Source organism: Neopsephotus bourkii, unplaced genomic scaffold (genome assembly GCF_033783945.1).
Source record: "Neopsephotus bourkii isolate Nb327-2 ecotype Australia unplaced genomic scaffold, CSIRO-AGI_Nbou_v1 NB_140, whole genome shotgun sequence".
Lineage (NCBI taxonomy): Eukaryota > Metazoa > Chordata > Aves > Psittaciformes > Psittacidae > Neopsephotus > Neopsephotus bourkii.
The window spans coordinates 1,096,914-1,105,043 of record NW_026900657.1 but is presented as its reverse complement, the minus strand read 5'-3'; positions in this window follow the sequence as shown (position 1 = coordinate 1,105,043).

The window sequence follows — 8,130 nt, the reverse complement described above, 5'->3', positions numbered from 1 at the left end:
GATCTACCTGCACTACATCGTTCTTTTTGCATAAACCCCGATAATGGAAGAGCAGTGTTGGTCAGGAAGCAAACAGCTGCTCCTTTCCTTGCTATGGCAGAAACCCTTTTCTGAGGAGAGCAGGATCTGTTCCCTGCTCATTTCTACTCACACACACGCAAACCCCCGACATGGGCAGCAGGCACTGACTGGGGAGGAGGGAATAAAACAGGGAAAGAGCCCAGTATGGAAAATGCCCTGGTTAAAAGAAGTTTCATAACTGTTCCACACACACTTGCCATTTGTAACTGTTCCGGGCAAACAACAGCCACGTGCTTGGCCTGTACTCATACCGGTGTCCTTGGCACATCTGCAGCTGGCACCCATTGATCCACACTGGGGTGGCTGTAGCCCTGTTTGCCTGCTGCTGCAGAGACTGATGCTTCAGGACAGGAATAGTGAGAAAATAGCAACAGAGCTGGTTGGTTGGGGCTTTAGGGTTGGCTAGATTTAATTTACAGCAGAATCCAGGACTTCAGAAAGCATCAGAAAGATCAACAGATTGGCGTAGAAATCCTATAGTCTGACCAGTCAAAAAACCCCCGAGATCCTTCCTCTGTGCTAAAGCCAAGATGGGTGGGCAGGGGGCTTAGTTACTGGCCTCAGCTCTGAACCCAAGCAAGAAGAACCCCCCTAGCTCCCTGTGGAAGGGCAGATGACGCAGGGCGCTTTTAGAACCAGGACAACAGATTTCCCTTTGAAAGGGCATCTTGGCTCGCACCCTCAGGCCTCGGCAGGAGGTGCGGGTCCCCGGTGGCTCTGCCACGGAGGCACCCACCGCTGCCAAGGGTGCGCTTGAGGCCGGGAAGGAGGATGTCACAGGGCGCCTTCACTGCGCAGCCCATTCAGCACCTCCCAGACCTGGCTCAGCAGCAGGGCAGGAGGAGTCTCCTTCAGGTAATGGAATGCTTCTTCCAGCTGCAGGTCCTGACCTTCCTCTGGAGCACACGCTCTGTGATCCAAACGCAGAGGTGCACGTGGCTGTGTGCCTGCCCTCAAAGGGGCACCGTGGGTTACGGCAGACCTGAGCAAGATTAAAGCCTGCTCAGGACTTGGATCTGTAACGTTTCCAGTAGGACTTGAGGTGACTCAGGAATGATGGGAAAGCTCTCAAGGAAAACTGAGCTCTGCCAGAAATAACCTCAGTTTCCTGACCAGATGACAAAGGGAAAGGGAAAAGGTTTCACCTTCAGAGCTCCCTGCTCTAAGTGCACGGTAAGAAAACCTTTGGTGTCAACTACAGGATGCACCAGAGCTACTCACGGACACTACAGGGATTGCTTTTTCCTGCTGTTTAATTGTGGAAGTTGGCAGCAGGGGTGCTACCAACGCAGTAGTGCTCCATGCACATTTCCTAACTCGGGCTGTTTGCTCTCTTCCATTGAAACGCAGCATCGGGGAATTCAAGGAAGTGTTGCGCAACCCTTTCAAAGAGTAACATAGAACCAAGGGAAAAAAGAAGAGACACAAAACCCCATTCCCCCCCACCCACAGCCTGAAGAGATGCCAGTGGAGGCCACGGCTGGCAGTTAAGGCCGGAACAGTAAAGCCCATGTTTTGTGCCATAGGAAGCAGGAGCTCTGCTCAGCAGGGAACCAGAGCTATCAGGAACAAGCAGAAGCCTGCAGCTGGGGCGCCTGGTGGCAGCCTGTCACCCTGCAGGGACATCCCCGGGACAGGAGCTGTTCCTGTCCGGGATGCTCCAGCCCTTCTGCCAGCCAGGAGGAGCTTCCTGTGCTTCGGGAAGTCCAGCGGAGCACAACCCCAAGCCCCCCCCACCTGCCAGCAGCCGGTCTCCCCCAGCAGCTCGCCCCAGCCTGGCTTAGGGGAAATGAGGGTGAATTCTGTCTGCATGGGGAAGAGCCTGATCCTTGCCCATGGCAGGGCTGGGACTCGGCTCCAACTCACCCAGGGAACAGTCCCTGCTGGGAGGCAGCTTTACCTAACTCCCCAGGCAGCAGCAGGATGGCCTCGTACCTCCAAGCGTTCAACACCAGGTCCCTTGTGCCTGGGTAGAAGCAGTTTTGGGGTTGCTGTTGTTGATTCTTCCTTCCTAGCGGCTGAAGCAAACACGCTTTTGTTGTCTCCTTTTGTTGGTTTGTGCCGGGCAGTTTGGCTTCAGCACTCCCCAAATACCAGTGTTTCCCTGGGGAAGAGGGAAAGCATTGAGAAAGCTGCAGGAACACACAGAGACACCCCAGGCCTGGCATCCTTCACCCATTTACGTTTGCATGGATCCTACAGATGGGCTGCACAGCCACAGAGGGCAAGGCCACAGCCCGGAGGATGGCAGCACAGCTGCAGAACCGGGCACAGACCTCACCTGGGCTACTCAGGGTGTAGCATCTCTGGGCTGCACTCAGGGAATGGGTGGTTGGAGGCGTTTTTGCCTTTGGAATGGAAACGGCAGCCCTGTGCCAGGAGCCCCTGCACAGCTGGGGGGTTACAGCTCATTTACAGCCAACGTGCACCACTCACACCCGAGGGGTTAACAACAAAAGCTCCAGGAACGCTGCCTCCAACCCGTCCTGTGCTCAGGCAGCCACAGAAAACACCTTTGCCCTGTGCCTGCCCACCTGGATGAAAGACTTTGCATCCCCATGCCCACCTCAGGGGAAAGCATTAGTACCAGAAGGTCCTGGGTGACAAGGCAGCCCCATTTACTACTCAGTATAAGGGGTATCAAACACAGAACAAAGGGGCCAGCTACAACAAAAGCACCTCCAATGCTGCGAGGTCAGAGAGCTATGAAAACCCAGTCATCTTGCTCAAGAAAGCTTGGCCAGCCCGGCCACAGGCCAGGACAAACCTAACATGGGCAACAGAGCCCAAAGGAGACAACAAAGACAGCCCCAGGAGCTGTATCAGCTCAACACAACTTCTAACCTCACTCTGCCTTACTGTGGCAAGGCAGAAACAGCCAAACACCCACCCTTGGGCACGCTGCGGCAAGGGGCCGGGGGCAGCTGTTTGTTGGAAGCAAAGGTTTAAGCAGATTCAATGCAGGTACTTGGAGATGCGGGAAACACTCCATTTATTAGGTCAATATTTCATTTTAGCAATACAGTTACAGAATATCACAATGCTGGTTACAAACACATTGTGGTTCGATGGGTACAAAGAATGCCGGGCACCGCAGTCCGGGAGGAGGATACGGAACGTTAAGTCTTGACACGACAAGTAGGGTGGTCTCCAAGGTCTAGTAATGATTGAGATACTTTCCTATCAATGAATGTGGCACTACAGGCAGAGATTGTGGTTTAGAGGAGGGGATTGTATAAGTAGTTTGATTTATTCAGTTATACAGTTCAAGCAACATCTTCTTTTAAAATGCTTTTAAATTAAAATCCCCTGTAGTTCAATAAAGTATAAAAATAGTACTGAACCCGGTAATATTCAATCAAATGTAGAATTCATTCACATCGTTGAGTCATAAAGAAATTGTAAAGTTGTAGTTACCATGGCAACATCGCTTCCCATCACAGGATATACATCAAAGAAAAGAAGTTACACATATGGTACCTGCGACAATTACTGAGCGATCCAACACTGAACTTGTGCACCACAAACCAAGTCTCTAAATAGCTCTATATATTTATATAGTATATATCTTTGTCATCTTTAATCTTTACTTCTGAGGAAAGGAAAACAAAAATGTGCACTTCAACAAACTCACTAAGGCCACTCATGCTATAGATACTGAGGATTGCAAGGACAGATTGGTACACAAGACCCTAGAGCACGCACCTTTCCACCACCGAAGGGAAACCGGTTTCACTGCCTAAAACATTCCTGAGATTTAGGGACAAAAGCGTTGCCAGCGCTGCCAATTCCTCGCACGCAGCTTGAGTTTGTTTCCAGGGCAAGGAAGTTTCCTCCCTGCTACTCAAGAGAGATCCTCGCAGGGCCACGACATGCAACACGCCACGGGCCGGTTGTGTTGAATGGGGAGAGACCCACACCAAGGAGTCGGATCTGCAACTGGCATTTGTGCAGTCATTGGTGTTACAGAACAGAAAGGAAAAGAGAAGGGGGAAACAACAACCTTTAGAGGAAATAAAGTGTTTTCTGCACAGGCAGCAGAGGGGAGGATCTCTGCTTAAAGACTGGTAATGGCAACATCTCCACTGTGCTACCTGCTGCTGGCCTGCAGCCTCAAACCCCACCAGATCAAGTGAAGGTTTTGTCAATAGCTTCAATCATGTTTTAGGCACGATGCATTCTCCTGTTTGCACTCTCCCCACACGTAGGACTATAAGGAGGAAATCAAGTTAAATGTGCATTTGTTGTACCATGACAAACAGCGCAATGGCACCTGGAGCAAACTTCACACTGCAGCGCATTGAGAGAAAAACTTCATTCTTTCAACTTACAAAAGGAACATCTTCATCCTATAAATGAGAACTCCACAACAAAACCCCTTTAACATTACTTAACAAGAACTGTGTGCAACAGTCCCAACCAGCAGGTACCGCTGCAGGGCGCCTGCATGGGCAGGGACACCACGGCAGACACTTTGTAGGTTGTTATTTGGAGGCTGGAGAGGGACTCTTCATCAAGGACTGCAGTGATAGGACAAGGGGTGATGGGTTCAAACTGAAACAGGGGAAGTTCAGGTTGGATATAAGGAAGAAGTTCTTTACTGTGAGAGTGGTGAGGCCCTGGAACAGGCTGCCCAAGGAAGTGGTAAATGTTTCATCCCTGGCAGTGTTCAAGGCCAGGCTGCACAGCGCCTTGGGTGACATGGTTTAGTGTGAGGCATCCCTGCCCATGGCACGGGTTTGAAACTAGATGACCTTAAGGTCTCTTCCAACCCAAACCATTCTATAGCTCTCTAATTAATACTGTGCCATCAAAGTGACCAAACACCCGTTAGGGACCAACGGTCACGGTTGTTTTACTTCAAGTAGCTGAGGGATACACTGATTTTCAAATCTTCCTGCAACTTTTGTCAGCTCCTAAAGCCTTTGTGTACTTCTTCCCTTCCCCAAACCACACACAGCAGCCCCAGTCCCTAGAACAGTGGAGAAATCCTGATACCACCTTCCTCCCTCCCTCCAACTGCAGTGTCTGCATAAAGGAGCATAGAGATCATTCACTCAAATGACACTATACTGAAAATGAAATACTAAGGGTTTAATTTATACAGCAGTTACAATCATTTACTTTAAGGTGTCCTCACCACTTGCACCCCATTACTCTGGTGTGATTACATGACTTACCTTCAAGATGCATGCCCCTGGATTTCCACTCTTGGCTCTCCCCTGTCAATGCAGCCCCAACCAGCCTCTATTCAATGCCAGTAACTCATTAACTTCCTCCAGCATCTGGAGTCGCAGGGGCAGGAGCTCTGGGGGCTGTCACACAGCTCCCACCCCAGTACTCATGCTCGGGTGCACATGGAAAGACTGCTCTAGGGACGGGCCACGAGGGGAATGCCCCAGCTCTGCTCCCAAGGGAAAGCCGTGAGTATTGCACCCTCTGCTTCCATAGCTCTGCCTGGTGCCCGAGCCATGGAATACTGCAGTAACACCACCAGATCTATCCAACCATACTGGCACAGCGGGACAGGCATTCACCTTCCTCTGAAGTCACCCAGCTGGACTCCTACTTTCTCAAAGGTATCAAACTGTAACAGCAGATACAGCAATCACTGATCAATGGCACCACATTTCAGTCACCAGATGCTGATACAAACATGTTCTAAGAGCTCAATTTAGGAGGCACAGAACCAAGAACTAGAAAGGTTGCATTTATGTTATTACATGGAGAAACAGGTAGCACACCCGCAGCAAGGACAGCATCAGGGGAAGGTTCCATGCTCTGCAGAGCAGCAACAGAGCATTTTGCAGGCAACTGCAAAGTTGTTCCACAAACCTGCGCTTGAACAGCTTTAGCCACTGGCCACTGCCACCTTTCTCCACCATTTACACGCTTTCATGCAACTGGAGTTGTGGAGATGCTACAGTGAGATCAACTCAAGAGTCCAGTCAGGATTTAATCCAGCTCCATGAAGAGCTTGCTATGGGTTTTACAAGGATTGCTGCCAACTACTCTTGACCAAGTCACACCTCTTAGAGTCTGCTACCAAGGAGATCATGGGTGACATTTAGGATGTTAGCTGCTTCCAGACAAGCCAATGCACCAAAGTATTAATGTGCTGGTGAAGTAGCTTAGGGAAAGAAAGAGAAGCCCCCCAAACCCAGCAAGGCTGGAGAGCAAAGCTACAGTTAAACCAACTGAACTGAGGCATTTGGTTGCCAGAGACAAGCGCGACACCTCCCTGTCCTGCCCTGTGCTGGACACTCTCCTGGTTGCCTTAACTTGAAGGCAAACAGTGAAAGACAAACACAAAGCAGAGGTGAAACAACAGCAGTGGTTCGTGTAGGCCACTGCCACTGGTGTCAGGCAAGCAACACCCCTCGCCCCAAACACACAACCTTGAGGTCTTTGAGATCCCTCAGTCAATAGCTGGAAATGGAGAGCCAGGACTGGAAACCCCAGGCAAAGAAAGAGTCTGCAGATAAAGGAAGCACAAATCCACGCACCCAGCCTGAAGCTTTTGAACACTTCTGCAGTACAGGAGGTATAACACAGCTCACTGAGGACAATTTTAGGCATGCCATCCCTGCCTAAGTTCTGACACCAGTCATACACATTTCATCCAAGTAGTTTTACTAGGACATGGGAATTTGTAAGAACTTTTGTAATTCATCAGTGGGAATTCAGGGGTAAAAAGGTTCTGCCTTGCAGACAGCTGCATGTTTGTAACACCTGACACAGTCATAAACAGAATTCCTAGAAATAAATTAGAGGTTAAATCCACACATAACTAAGTTGGATTTTCACTGAAGAGCCACTGAGGTTATACTGCAGTCTTAATACCACAGGGATGTTTTCTAATGCAAATACTTCTTTTCACATCAGTGAAGATATTCCAAGCATACAATCCTTAACTCTGCATTCACTAATCATGTAACTGTATTTTAAAGATGGTATTATTCAGCCTTTTCCCACAAAAATATACTTGGAAGGCACCAGGATATGAACTATTGGTCTGCTCAAGTTCAGTTCTTAAGAATCATGGCTGAGATTCCTATTTCTGCTTTGCATTCTGGCTTGAAGGCCACCACCCAGCTTCCCCTGTCCCAGACTTCCTAAAGGAATTAAAAGCCAGACCCCAAAGATGCTGCTCAGACCAAGCCCTGGAGGAAGTGTGCTCAAAGCCCCAGCACAGACTGGCCTTTAACAGCCCAGACACAAACCCCTGAAAATAGGGGCTGTGGGGAAGGAGAAAAGCCAGAACCGACAGAATGTGAACTACAGGAGCATGGTTTGTGCTGCTCGGAGAGGAACTGAGGTAACTAACAGCAGTGAGTTGTTCCTAGTTAGCTACGTTACACAGACCTTCAAATGAGATTTATCTCAATATTAAAAAGAACAAAGAAAACCCAAACCAACAAGCCACACAACCAAGCAGCCCCCCCAACAGCAGAAAAATTAAGACAAGCTAGTGAGATAGGCATTGTAAGAGGATCTTTACAGCTCTTCGGCTTTTTCAGTTAATATAAAGGAATCGGTTTCTGGTTGTACTCTTGTTTAATGTAGAAATGAAGCATCACAAGAAAATAAAAAGACCTGTTTGTGCTTTTTGGCATTTTCCACTGACCCCTGCGGACTGTACAAGGAGTTGTGTTCTCCAGAAACACAGGTTGAACTGGATTGGAATACAAAACTATTAACTGGTATAAACAAGTTACTGCCTCAATTATTAAGTAAGCCCATTCAAAAAGGAGAGGAAGAAAAGAGATGGCTGCAGGAAATAGTTAAAGCATTTCTAGTTTTTGCTTGTGGCATCGACATTAATATTTGTATAAGCTCACTAGGTAAAGACATGCCATCGCAACTGCTAAAGAACGTTCACTTCCTAGGTTTGTATCTATTACATGAATATAATTTTGCACTGATCATACACCTAAATGAAATAATCCTACTGTAAAAGTGAATGCAGGGGCAGAAATTAAATTAAAGCCACTGGTCCAAAAACTGTCTCTAGCAGGCTGGTCCACTTCCGATTTTCCTGGTCCTGTT